This window comes from Lygodium microphyllum, chromosome 27 (assembly GCF_053477565.2).
Source record: "Lygodium microphyllum isolate KBCC chromosome 27, Lygodium_microphyllum_v1.1.10, whole genome shotgun sequence".
NCBI classification, from domain to species: Eukaryota; Viridiplantae; Streptophyta; class Polypodiopsida; order Schizaeales; family Lygodiaceae; genus Lygodium; species Lygodium microphyllum.
In genome coordinates, this window is record NC_141161.1 from 29,920,041 (window position 1) to 29,934,943 (window position 14,903).

At 46.9% G+C, this 14,903-nt stretch overlaps 1 protein-coding gene and 1 pseudogene across 8 annotated transcripts in view; one reads left to right on the forward strand and one right to left on the reverse strand.

Moving 5' to 3' along the window:
• LOC148012169 (protein ZINC INDUCED FACILITATOR 1-like) overlaps window positions 1–14,903 on the reverse strand; it is a 265,948-nt gene that overhangs the window by 180,794 nt on the left and 70,251 nt on the right. The gene's annotated exons all lie outside the window — the stretch shown is intronic.
• On the forward strand, window positions 2,879–4,756 carry LOC148012171 (uncharacterized; annotated as a pseudogene).

Consider the following 14,903-nt stretch of genomic DNA (forward strand, 5'->3'; position numbering starts at 1 on the left):
ACAGTTTAATGCTATAGCACATACTATAATCATGATGGAAGAAACTGACAATGAAGGAATCACAAAACCAACCATGGAAACAATGTTTCATACACCGCCAAAGAATACGAGATACAAAACCTATGGGTGTAAAACCCGATATTGGAATGTCTCTCCAGGGTCAAGCAGATATGGGAAGACATCCTACAAAATTAATGAAACACTATATGAGGAGATGTTGACCATACTCTGTGCTGAAATGCGTACCATGAGGAAGGAAACGGAAAAGGATATACAAAAGCGGGTTCAAGCTGAAATGATGGACGAACTAAAAAAGGAGATGCAACAAACATTGGATGCACACATGGCAAAGAAAGAATCAATGATCTCTAATCTACAAGAAGAACTAGAGGAATGTGAAAAGAAAATGGACGCACAAAAGGAACCACAAATCACACCGGAACTACAAAAAGAAATGGATGTGTTAAAAAAGGATATGCACACCTATGCAAGTGTGGTAAAAGGCACCCGAAAGAAAATGGAGAATGTTGAGAATGACGTCAAAGAAAATGCAAAATGGATAGATGTGGCAAAAAAGAACAAAGGAATGCATGGCAACAAAGTGGAAGTTATGAACGCCACCTTGGAAGAAGAGGCAAAAAGATGGGCACGCGCACTCCACGTAAGAGTGGTTGGACTAGATAAGAAAAGCTCCCCAATTGAAGATGCTACAGCTCTTGCCACCAAAATTGGGGCTACAGATGTACCCATCATTGGGGCTTGGTGAGTCGGGAAAGCTGACACAAAAACAAAAGTCCCCATCTTGAAGTTTGGAGACTTGGAAAAGAAGAGAGCCTTCCTCTCCAAGAGGATCTCTCTCAAAGGAGAAAAGATCTACCTAGATGAAGACCTCACCCCAGCCCAGATAGCCCACAGGAGGGAAAATATGCCACGTGTTCTAGAGGCACGGAAAGCAGGTAAATGGGCTGTCTACAGAGATGGAAGAGTCATCATCACAGAGAAAAGGACAGCATGACGGTGCACGGCCTATGAGATCCTAAAGTTCACACTGTGGAATTGCAATGGCTCCCTTAAGACAGATGCAGGTTATTTTGAGGATACTTTCAAAGGGATAGACATTGCTATGTATACTGAGACACATCAATATAAAGCCAGCCGCCTACCTGATGTATATGGATATAGATGGGAAAGTGTATATCGCCCTCAGCCTAGGCGGCCTAGAGGGACGAGGGGATCAGGAGGTGTGGCAATTCTATTTAGAGAAGAGCTTCGAGATACAGGCCAAGTGGTACATAGAGATGTAGAGGGAAGATACATGTGGATCAGATTACGTACAAGTAGAACTCGAGACATGTATATTGCCATATGCTACTTTCCCCCTGCATACTCTAAGTTTGCCCCTAAAGAGGCATCCCTGTATACACCACTATATGAGGGCATAATGAGATTCATGAGAATTGGGGATGTTCTACTAGCGGGAGACTTTAATGCACGCACAGGAAGCAACCAATCTGCTTTCTTTGACACTAGTGATGAGATGTTCAGAGATATTGCATTAGATGAAGTGGGATTAGTTAGATCAGCCCAAGATAGAGAGATAACAAACCTACTGGCATTGGGAAGTGCACATGGTTTGGCCATCCTAACGGGCTGCCATAGTGGCCAAGATATAATGGTTTCACATGTTGGAATAACAAGAAAGGGTCAAGCATAGTGGACTATTTGATTGGATCACCCAACTTGCTACCTGACATAAAAAGCTTTGAAATCTCAAACAGACCAATTGGATTAGCAGTAGACCATGCTATTCTAGATTTCACAATGCAATGTGGGCATATACACGAAACACAACCACACATACCAAAATTACCACACTATGATTTTGTGGAATCGACCTCACACATATACAGCACTACTGTGCGAGATGCATTGAGGGAGCTAGACACACAGGCCTCTCTGGATGAGTTTATAGGACAGTTGGCCAAGATAATATACACTTCAGCAGCCTACGCTTTCCCACACACTACACCGTCAGATAAACCTCCACGAGGTAATGCCCCACAGAATGGCTGGTATGATGATGAGTGCAGAGAGACACGAGCACGTTTTCAGCGAGAGATGGCACTTGGCATATGTACACATAAGCATGCTCGAACACTCTTCAGACAATTGGTACGCAAAAAGAAGCGGGAATACCTCAGCAGACTAGAAACAGAAATGTATTCCATGTTCTTGGGACAGGACAGCAAGAGAGCATGGAAAAAGATGCATGAGAACCAGCCACCCCTACAGATTACTAGACCGGATGATTGGCATGGATATGCTTGCACACTCTATGATGTCCCTTGCCAAGAGCCTATGCCACTCCCCTCAACCTCAAGACCAGCAAATTGCAGATTTTTCACCAAAAAAAAAAGTGAGGAATGCCATATGGAAACTGAAAAATGGAAAAGCCCAAGATCATGATGGTTTAGTAGCTGAACACTTCGTGCATGCTTGTGATATCTTGGCACCAACGCTAGCTCACATATTTAATAGGGCAGTTTGTGAGGGATTTCCAACCAGTTGGTCAGACCATATTATTGTGCCGCTCTTTAAGAGTGGAGATCCCACGCTACCTAGTAACTATCGAACTATCATGATTGGACACATGCTGGCCAAAATATATGGCTCTATCATGGAACAAGCATTGAGTGAATGGGCCGAGATGCATGGCCTAAGATCATAAAACCAGGCTGGCTTCAGGAGGGGGTATACAACTCTAGACCATATCTTTACATTGAGGGCAATCATCGAAGAAGGCAAGGCATTCAAGAAAAAGATCTGTTGTTTTGTGGACTTTCGCAAGGCATTTGACACAGTGCCACCTGCTAGACTCATGAGAAGAATGCAAAACATTGATGTGCCTGTAGAGATACAGTGGAGTATCTATGCCTCGTATGAGACAGTGACAAGCAGAGTACAAACACCTAAGGGCATCTCAGATATAGTCAATAGCACCATTGGGGTGAAACAAGGCTGTCCACTTTCACCGACACTATTTGGGTTGTACATAGATGAAATTTCAGAATATGTGGACAGAACTGGTGGAGCCGGAGCCAGCCTAGCTGGAGTGCGGATACCATTACTGCTTTATGCCGACGATATTGTACTTATATCTGACTCACCTGAGGGACTAAATAGACACTTGGATGCATTATCAGCTTTTTGCAGAGATAGAGATCTTAAGGTGAACCTTGGGAAAACTAAAGTTATGGTATTTAACACTTCAGTTGCTTGGGTGACAAGAGCTGAGCACCAGTTTACTTTTGATGGAGAGCCAGTGGAGATGGTTAGGCAGTATGTCTATTTGGAGGTCACATTCAAGGGACCACAGTTCTCTTGGAGAGAGACATCAGAGGCTCGTTTGGCAAAAGCATATGCAGCCTTAGATGCATTGGAGAGGCAATGTGCTCACATACAATTTCATGAGCCGCGCACCAAATTGTGGCTTTTTGACACCCTGGTTACACCCACACTCCTATATGGGGCAGCTATTTGGGGTCCCAGTCTCTTTCACACGAGGAGACTGCCTTTGGGAGACCAGGATGGACCAGAGAAGGAATACTATGACGGGTGGGAGCATATGGAAAGACCACTGGTCATGATGATCTCATGTATGATACAAGCGAAGAGCTCGACTCCACATGAGATTATTAGAGCTGAGCTGGGAGCATCACCCATGGTGGCTGAGGCCTTGGTCCAGGCAGTGACTTTCATACATAGACTAGGGGAGCTCCCCCAAGATAGATACCCACGGCTAGCACTGGCCTCTTCTAGACAACTAGCAGCAGATAGTGACAGACATTGTTGGTATGCTCAGATGAGTACATGGATGAGTCTACATGGGCTGCAGATTGACAGACTACCCCCCTTTCACTATAGCCTGGATTGCCCTTCACTTGACCTAAGCCAATCAGAGCTAAACCATGTGATTAGAGCAAACATACTGAAGTTAGATACGGAGAAGACCTGGATCCGACCCCCCTACCCCCATGGCACGAGGATGGCACACTACCAAACCCACTTCCTTCAGGTATCTAAAGATGGTTTCATCACCCGACCCAATTACATGGACACACAGCTGCCTCATGGACTACGTACAGTTATTGGTTAGATCCGCACCTCATCCCTCCACCTGAGGATTGAGATAGGCAAATGGGAGGGTATACATATAGAGGAACGCATATGCCCACTATGCGACAGAGAGCCAAAGACAGAGGAACACTACATCTACCGATGCACTGCATATTATGATATACGAGGTAGATACCACTGTTTGTTTCGAGAGGGTTTTGGACCCCTGAGACGGATCATGCAGTTTGAGGATCAGAGATGCTTGGGATTCTTCCTCTTGGAGCTCCAGAGGCGTAGAGCAACAATTCTACGGAGTAGGAGGCCCCCACAACTCGGCTCACATAGACAGAGAGCAGTCACTGACTTTTTCACTGATACACGACAGAGTATGGCAGATACCACTACTACTGCCACACAGCCCACAGGAGTACATCTTCATTGGACCTCATCTTCTGTAGGTATCCCTTTGGATAGAGCAGTGGCACTTAGCCGGTGTAGCCGCCCACGTCCACCCAGACGAAGGCCTAGACATCCACACCACAGACAAATTAGAGCCATCATTGAGCGCCACAAGAGACAGATGCCGAGACGCCTCAGCCATGCAGAGATACACCTCCTTACAGGACAAACATATCATTGATGGAGAGTTTTTCTTTTTCTACTTTCACTTCTAGATCATTGACATGTTTCCCTTTTATAGGACACTATTTCATTTTTTCAGTCTTATAGGCATGTTTTTCATCTTTTCTCGTTCCAGATGAGAAACACACCACCATTTGATGTATTGCTTTGGTCTCATAGGCCACATTGGCCTTTTAGAGACGTTAATATACTCTCTCTCTCTCTCTCTCTCTCTCTCTCTCTCTCTCTCTCTTTTTCGTAAAAGGTAATTGTATTAATTACGAAAAAAAGGTACAAGTTTACATGATTACAAGATACATGAGGGCTCTAAGCCAACGTGTGTAAAATCCCACTACGAAGCCACGAAAAAGTTACACAAGTCATGGCAAAGACCCAGAGGAAATCGCCATATGCAAGGGAAGTAAGTTCTCCCGAGGGAGCAAGTCCAAGTGCCGAATGAGATCTATCTGCCAATGCAACTGTGGAATAAGATCTTCATATGCAACTGTGGTGGTGTGGGGTAATTTGGGCGCACAAAAACCCAATCGAAAGGGGTTAGTGAGGACCCCACCACCGCACGCCAAACCTATGACAAGAGGGACCAGATATTCTTAGCGAGCGGGCAAGAAATAAATCGATGTTGGGCCGATTCCACAGTAGTGGTGTAGAAGAAACAATTGCCGTTCGAGATTCGATGCTTGGAAAGGGCCGAGGCAAGAGGAAGACCACCAATCATCACCCGCCAAAGAAAGACCTTACTTTTGAAAGGTGTCTTATTCAACCAGCCCTTCATCACAGTTGCCTTCCACCATGACTGAGATTTCCGCAATCCCCATACAGTATTAGCTTTAACACCCAGCCATTGATGATCTTCAATCAGAAGATGATACACCTGATTAGCAGAGGCCTTTTCCAGACTCAACCGGCCTGCAAGGTCCCAGTCCTGCCAAGGACGATCCAAAGCAAGGGCAGGAAAGGGTTGCCTGCCCTGAAGCACTAACAAAAGCTGTTCCCATAAATCACAGTATCCACGCAGGATTCTGAAAAGTCTCCTGGTAGTATGAAACGATGCGAAGACATTACGACTGGCAAGGGTGGCATCCGCAACTGAAGTCACACCCAAACGGGCCATGCAGTTAAATTTTGGTCTGAGCTCATGTTTGTCTTCCCATGAAAGTAATCTTGAGACTGCGAACAATTCCAGTTGAAAGGAGTTAGTATGCAAGCGGTCCTCCACTGGATGCCAATGCGCCTTTTGGAGCACCACTTTCCAAGAGCCGACCAAATGCAGTAACAGAGAGGAGGACGGACTGGAAAACCGAGAGTCTGTATTAAGGACATGCCACCAGGAGCTCCGAAGTTGTGTATTACCATGCCGAAGCCCGCTGTCCTCAAGAAAATAACGGGCTATAATGGCCCACGGGTGATGATCCACACACATAGCGCGAAAAAGAGACCAACAAAGTGCCATCATATGAGTTTCGGCATCCAAAATAGCTTCACCACCCAAGCGTTTGGGGGTACATGTATGTGACCACGAAATCCACGAAATACCTGCATGCAATGAATCCTTCTTCCATAACATGAAACGAATGGGGCGAGTGAGAGCCTTCAAAGTAGTAGGAGTCCACGGCAGCAATGGCAAGAAATATGTGAGCATTGGCAGCATAATTGTATGAGCCACTTTGAGGCGGACATGGAAGGGCCACGCTTGTGACTTCCAATACATAAACTTAGCTGCCAGTTTCTGTGAAATCCACTCCAGTAGTTGCTTTGGCCGAACATCAACACCCAATGGGTACCCAAGATGCCTGACAATGGAGCCACGGGGAACAACCTGACCCTGCCAACCCAATGACTGTAAATCAGACTCCATGCAACTGAGAATGGCTGATTTGAAGGCATTGATGCGAAGACCAGAAGCATGACCAAAGAGCGTCCAAACATCTAATACCTTGCGAATGTTGTCCTTGTCCGCACGCAAAATCATAAAGCTATCATCAGCCAAAGATTGGCTAATGAAGTGCTGTCCCAAAGGAAGAGACAATCCGGCCAGTTGAGTAGAAGCTGCCATTGAAGTTAACATTGAAAGAACCGGGTGGGTCGCCAGGGCAAAGAAGAGAGGACTCAAAGGGCAACCCTGTCTCACCGAGCGTGCAAGGACAAATGGCTCTGTAACCCCACCATTGATCATAACACGCGAAGAAGCCACAGCACTAATGGTGTAGATCAATTGGGACATCCGAGTACCAAAACCCATAGCAGACACAAGTTCTGCAATGAAAGACCAGTCTAAATAGTCAAAAGCCTTTTCCAGATCCAATTGAATCAATACCACTTCCTGACTAGAGTGCCTTGCATAGTCAATAGCCATTTTCACATTTAAGATATTATGCAGAATGTTGCGGCCCTTAATGACACCATATTGAAGAGGATGCACAATAGCTGGAGGTGCTTGTGGAGCCGATTCGCCAGCACTTTGGAAAAGATTTTATACATCGAACCCATCAAAGAAATTGGTCTTCAATGTTGCAACATTGACGGTGAAGGAACCTTTGGAAGCAGTTTCATAAGGCCTTCTTTCCATGAGGAAGGCATGACCCCTGTTTCCCAAACCTGCTGAAACATAGCCGCCAATGGCTTCACCAGTTGGGTAGCCGAGCTCTCAAAGAATTCATTGGTGAGACCATCCCAACCAGGGCTTTTATCCTTAGGCAGGTGTAACAAAACATCCATAACCTCCTCCTCACAAATATCTACCTCCAAAGTAGCTTGCATATCAAGTGGAACCTGATGGCAGACCAGATCATAGAAGACTAAGTGTGCATGCGTAACCTGGTCAGAAGGCGACGAAGAAGAATCAAGAAAATCCAGAAAATAATTCCTGCACATATTGACAATGGTCTGCGGATCAATGACCATGCGACCTTCTGGAGTCTAGTCATATTTTCTCGAGCAAGAGAAACATGCAAGGCGCGAAAGAACTTATGAGTCTGACAAGCACTATCTTGCAAATTGTCAGTCAAGTTGTGCAGTTTGGCCTGCTGATAAGATTTCAACTGAAATTCTTTAATAAGATCAGCCAAACGCATCGCCAGTGACAGCAGAAATTCATCATTTGGGGTGTCCACCAGCAGCGAACGAAGCAAAGCCAGTAAGTCCTCTGCTGCGTGTCGACGCCGCCGACAAATAGAGGCATGATGGATCCCATACTGCCGAGCAACCCACTGCACATTAGAGAGCAGTCATGCAAAGGAAGCCGAGCCCTCAAAGGCGAAGTCCAATAAAAACCTCTCAATCAATTGCTGTATATAGCCCTGAAAGATTGGATGCTTCAAATAAGACGAGTTGAAATGTAAAGGGAGTCTATCCAGCAACTGCATAAAAGGTGCAATGGGTTGTGCAAGTATCTCAAGCTGGAGAGGGAAATGGTCCGACAAGGCATATTGCTGCAAGACTTTCATTTCCAGCATCTCAGGAAGAAAATCATAATCCTGCATGATATACATTCGGTCCAACCGCGACCATGTAGTTGCATATTGTGTGGAATGAAAAGTAAACCCTGTAGAAGAAGGGTGGAGCCAAGACCAGAGATCTTGCTTAAGTACCTCAAGAGCAAAGGCATTCCACACCCGACTTTCCGGAGCATCCATCACGGAATGCCCTGAAGTGGACTGAGAAGAGTCAACACACATATTGAAATCCCCCATCAAAAAACCCCTTCTGCCAAGTGACATGGAGCTTTGCAAAGTCTTCCAAAGATCCTGTCGGGATGAAGGGTCATTCGGAGCATAGAGGCCCAGCAACCATAAGATCTCTCCTTCAAATAAAACTTCGATTACCACAAAGCGGCCCTGTACATCATTTTTAATAAGAACAGGCTGGTATTTCTCATGGGCAATCATAAGCACGCCAGAATAGTGCATAGCATGTGTCCCTGCATAAAACAAGCGAAACCCATGGCAATCCACAACTTTTCCTGCTTCACCGTGACTCTTGTGCTCAACCGCACACAAGACATCCCACTGGTTCTCATGCAAGACAGTCCACATGGCATGTTGCTTATGGTGAGAACAAATGCCTCGCACATTCCACGTGGCTATCTTCATATATCTTCAAAAAGAGAATCAGGAACGAGGCACCGCTTGCCTCGATTTCACCTTTTCTGCGAGAATGTCAAGGACACCTTCATCCAGAAAATCAGCTAACACTGCAAAAAAATTATGACGGCCCGCTTTAGAGGTAGATGGAATATCCACTGCCTTGGGAGTGGAAAGGGGATAACGACGATCCCAGGGTGTAATCACATTACCTCTAGTATCAAACGCCTCCTTAGAAGGTGGGCCCTTTGGACCGTCTGTATATACTTTCCTCGTAGATTGATTACGGGGAGTAGAAGTAACCATAGTACGCGCAGCATGCTGTGAAGAGAACATTTCTTTCCTACGCATATACGTGCACACGGAATCCTGTGAAACATTAGGCCTAGAATCCGCCAGGCCAGCATCCAACTTTTTACCTTTTTTGGAACGTGCCTCTAGCCAGTCATTGCTATGGGAATCCAAACCCAAGACCTGTTGTTTACCTTTATCCAAAACATTAGGTGGCTGGATGGCCTCCTTGTGACGGAGCATCAAGCACCATGTCATCCATAGGTATCACAACATGTGCATCATCTGAAGACGGTTGCCTCTCTGGGCATTCGGCCATAAAATGCCCCAATTTTCCACACGAAAAGCAGTGTCCTGCAAAGTTGCCCCATTTCAAGCGAAAGTGCAAAGGATGCATGCCAAAGCAATTAAGGCGAAGCCACCCAGGCCTTTTCCTGGCCGTGTCCCATAACATACACAAACGGTTTCGATTCATGGCCCTTAGGCTTGGGGGAACCAGCACCGTTCCCACAACGGCCATGGCATCCTTTAACAATGGCCAATAGACACCCGGACAATGTTCCACTTCAACCCACACCAGGCATTCACGTTGAAGCAAGCGTTGAAAGTCTACCATAGGGCGCCATGGCACAACATGGACCAAACGGCGATCAAAGAACAATGGCAGTTTGGATAGGAGCTTAGCCCAATGCTTCTCCGATTTGAGCAGCACCTCATAGAAGCCTCGGGGCCCAACAAAGATCTCCTCAACACACTCCCCTTGTAGTAAATGGTGCAACCATTGGCGAATATGGGAAAGCACTGGGATCCTGCCAGTGAAGAAGAGTATAACCGCACGGTCATAAAACACCGAAAAATAGCGCAGGTCCACCGTGACTTCCAGAACTTCTTCAGTTCCCGAGTCAAAAAAAGCTTTATGATTATGCTGGACGTAATCGCCAAGCAGAGTATTGGCAAACTCCAGCAAATGCTCCCAGTCAATCTCCTGCGAATCCACAGAATCAGAGCCAACCTGCGCATAGGAATGTTCTTGAGGACCCATTGTCTCGTCAAAAGTATGCTTGGAGCGTTTGCCCGCAGGCGGAAAGTCAGAACCAGAAGGCATCTTCTCTGTGCAAAGAACCATATCCTCCGGTTCCTCTGTATCAGAATTTGAACCAAGGGCTACCACCGTCTGGTCGATAAAAGCCATATCCAGCCCAGCCATGCTTCTGTCCTCTCTCTCTGTCTCTCACTCTCTTGCTCTCGCACTGTCGCTAGAGAACCCGTAGGGCTGGGCACAACCCTAACCGTGCAGATGCAAGAGGGCGAAACGCGTGGGGCTGGGCGCAACCCTAACCGCGCAGGTGCAAGTGCTAGCAGATGGCAGTAGGGAGCAGGCAACGGTCACAGGGCACAGGTCTGTCAGCTACGTCAGGAGCCCTGACACACAGGGCGGACGCGTAACGAGCAGGAGCCGAAGTCGAAGTCGCAGCCGAAGTCGACGTCGCAAGTCAGGCGCACGACAGCAGGGTGCGGCAGCAGGGCAGGTTAGGCACGGGCGCTCAGCAGCAGGGCGGGTCACGCAACGGGCCAGACAGGCGCACAGAAACAAGGACCCACGGTGCAGGTCGACGTGCAGAAGCAGGGACCCGCGATGACGTGGTTTGAAGGTCGACGTGCAGAAACAGGGATCCGCGATGACGTGGTTTAACTGCGCACAGGAAGATGGGGCGACGTGCGACGGCGTGAACAGGAAGGGAGACAGGATGCAAGTCGAGGTCAAGCGTGTCGCAAACCTCAGTGGTCGATATAATAGGATCAGGGGTGTGGCCTCCGCTCGTTCACTCTCTCCCTCGCGCTATTTGGTTGCAGGCGCAGGCCCGATCGAGCCAGGACACGAGGTCAGGCCGCGGTAGCAGAAGGGTCACGGCAGGTCGCCGTCCGTCTCTCCGCCATTGTGTCATTCTTCTCTCTCTCTCTCTCTCTCTCTCTCTCTCTCTCTCTCTCTCTCTCTCTCTCTCTTCTCTCTCTCTTTTATTTTCGTAAAAGGTAATTGTATTAATTACGAAAAAGTTTACATGATTACAAGATACACGATGGCTCTACCCCATCGTGTGTACACACTGACTCTTCACAAGAACCAGACGGCCAAGGAGTTAAAAAATCATGGCAAAGGCGCGGAGGAAATTGCCATATGCCAGGGACGTAAGTCCTCCCGAGAGAGTATGTCAGAGTGCCGAAGAAGATCTATCTACCAATACAAGAGACCTTTAAGCCTAGCAATATGCCGCTGAACATTATAAGCGGAATCAAAAAGGAAAGCATTCCGAATGGTCCAGTTGTGCCAACAGCCCCAATATCGAAGAAAGTGAAACAAGATATGTGGCTGTGTCGGTGTGGGATATTTGGGCTGCGCAAAAACCCAATCAAACGGGCGTAGCGAGAAACCAACCACCGCTCGCCAGACGGCTGACAAGAATGACCAGATATTCTGAGCAAGGAGGCAAGAAATAAAACGATGACGGGCGGATTCCACAGTGGTGGTACAAAAGAAACAGTTGCCGTTGGAGATTCGGCGCTTGGAAAGAGCTGAAGCAAGCGGAAGACCACCAATCATCACCCTCCAAAGAAAGACCTTATATTTGAATGGTGTCTTATTTAACCAGCCCTCCATCACAGTTACCCTCCACCATGACCGGGATTTATGCAAGCCCCATAGAGTATTAGCTTTAGTAACCAGCCTTTTCTAAATTCAGCCTGCCTGCAAAGTCCCAGTCCTACCAGGGACGATCCAAAGCAAGGGCAGGAAAGGGTTGTCTGCTCTGAAGCACCATCAAAAGCTGTTCCCATAAATACCTATATCCACGAGGGATCTTGAAAAGCCTCCTGGCTGTACGAAACGACATCAACACATTGCGACTGGCAAGGGTGGCATCCGCGACCGAAGTTAAGCCCAAACGTGCCATCCAGTTGAATTGTGGTCGAAGCTCATGTTTACCGTCCCACGAAATTAACCGCGAGACTGCCAACAGTTCCAATTGAAAAGAATTAGTGGCTAAGCGATCCTCCGCTGGATGCCACTGAGACTTCCGGAGGACCAGTCTCCAGGAACACACCAAATGGGCAAGCAGAGATGAGGAAGAACTGGAGAACCGAGAATTGGCATTAAGAACATGCCACCAAGAACTGCGGATTTGGGTATTACCATGTAGAAGCCCATGGTCCTCAAGAAAATAACGGGCTATGACGACCCAAGGATGATAATCCGAGCACATGACGCGAAAAAGAGACCAGCGGAGTGCCAGCATATGAGTTTGGGCATCTAAAACAGCCTCTCCACCCATGTGTTTTGGGGTGCATGCATGCGACCAAGAAATCCAGGAAATACCTGCATGCAAGGAATCCTTCTTCCATAACATGAAACGAATAGACTTAGTAAGATCATTCAGTGTAGTAGTAGTCCAGGGTAGCAATGGCAAGAAATATGTAATGATTGGCAACATAATTGTCTGGGCTACTTTGAGGCGAACATGGAAGGGCCAAGCTTGAGACTTCCAATACAGAAACTTAGCCGCCAGTTTCTGTGAAATCCATTGTAGTAGCTGCTTTGGGGGAACATCAACACCCAAAGGGTACCCAAGATGCCTGACAATGGAGCCACGGGGGACAACCATTCCCTGCCAGTCCAGTGACTGCAAATCCGACTCCGTGCAGCTGAGAATGGCAGATTTCAAAGCGTTGATGCGAAGACCAGAAGCCTGACCAAAGAGAGCCCAAACATCTAATGCTTTGTGAAGGTTATCTCTGTCCGCACGCAGAATCATAAAACTGTCATCAGCCAAGGATTGACCAATGAAGTGCTGTCCAGAGGGAAGCAACAATCCAGCCAACTGAGTAGAAGCTGCCATATGAGATAACATTGAAAGAACCGGATGAGTCACAAGGGAAAAGAAGAGAGGACTCAAAGGGCACCCCTGTCTGACAGAGCGGGCAAGGACAATTGGCTTGGTAACGCCTCCATTCAACATGACTCGCGAAGATGCTACAACACTAATAGTGTAGATCAGACGAGACATCCGGGCACCAAAGCCCATAGCAGACATAAGTTCTGCAATGAAAGACCAGTCCAGATAATCAAAAGCCTTTTCCAGGTCCAATTAAACCAGTACGACCTCCTGATTTGAATGCCTTGCATAATCAATCGCCAGTTGCACATTTAATACATTGTGCAAAATGTTTCTGCCCTTCATGAAACCATATTGGAGAGGATGCACAATGGCAAGAAGATGCTTATGGAGGCGATTCGCCATGACTTTGGAAAAGATTTTATACATAGAACCCATCAAAGAAATTGGGCGCCACTGTTTCAACATGGATGGCGAAGGAACTTTTGGAAGCAGTTTAATAAGACCTTCTTTCCAAGAGGAAGGCATGATCCCCGTTTCCCATACCCGCTGAAACAAAGCCGTCAAAGATTTCGCGAGCTGGGTGGCAAAAAACTCAAAGAACTCATTGGTGAGACCATCCCAGCCAGGACTTTTATCCTTGGGCAAATGTAACAGAACATCCATAACCTCCGACTCACAAATATCTGCCTCCAGAGTAGATTGCATGTCCCGAACCTGATTGCGGACCAGATCATAAAAAACTGAACGAGCATGAGCAATTTGGCCTGAAGGAGGAGAAGTAGAACCAAGAACGTCGAGGAAATAATTTCTACACATATTCACAATCGTCTGCGGATCAAGAACCATTTGGCCTTCTGCATCCTGGAGCCTAGTCATATTCTCTCGAGCAAGAGAGGCATGGAGAGCTCGAAAGAACTTATGGGTCTGACACGCACTATCTTGCAAAGTCTCCGTCAGATGTTGCAATTTGACCTGTTGATAAGATTTCAACTGAAACTCTTTAATAAGATCAGCCAGACGCGTTGCCAGTGACAGCAGAAATGCATAATCTGGAGTGTCCATCAGCAAAGAACGAACCAAAGCCAGCAGTTCCTCCGCTGCCTGTCGGCGCCGCCGACAAAGAGAGGCATGATGGATCCCATACTGCCGAGCAACCCGTTGCACATTAGAGAGCAATCATTCAAACCAAGTAGTGCCCTGAGATGAGAAATCCAATAAGAATCGATCAATCAATTGCTGCATATAGCCCTGAAAGATTGCATGCTTCAAATAAGATGAGTTGAAACGCAAAGGGAGTCTATCCAGAAATTGCTTGAAAGGTGCAATGGGTTGTGCAAGGAGCTCAAGCTGCAGAGGGAAATGATCCGACAAGGCATATTGTTGTAACACTTTCATTTCGAGCATCTCCAAAAGGAAATCATCATCCTGCATGATGTATATGCGGTCTAACCGCGACCATGTTGTGGCATACTGGGCAGAATGGAAGGTAAACCCTGTAGAAGAAGGATGCAGCCAAGACCAGAGATCTTGCTTAAGAACGGCAAAAGCCAACTCCTGCCACATACGTCTTTCCGGCGCATCCATTACCGAATGCTCTGATGTGGACTGTGAAGAATCAACACACATATTAAAATCCCCCATCAAAAAACCCCGTCTGCCAAGGGACAAGGAAGTCTGCAAGGTATGCCAAAGCTCTCGGCGAGATAAGGGATCATTCGGAGCATAGAGGCCAAGTAACCATAAGATCTCTCCTTCGAATAAAATTTCAATTACCACAAAGCGGCCATGTACATCATTCTTGATAAGAACCGGCTGATATTTTTCATGTACAATCATAAGCACACCAGAATACTGCCTGGCATGTGTCCCTGCATAGAACAAACGA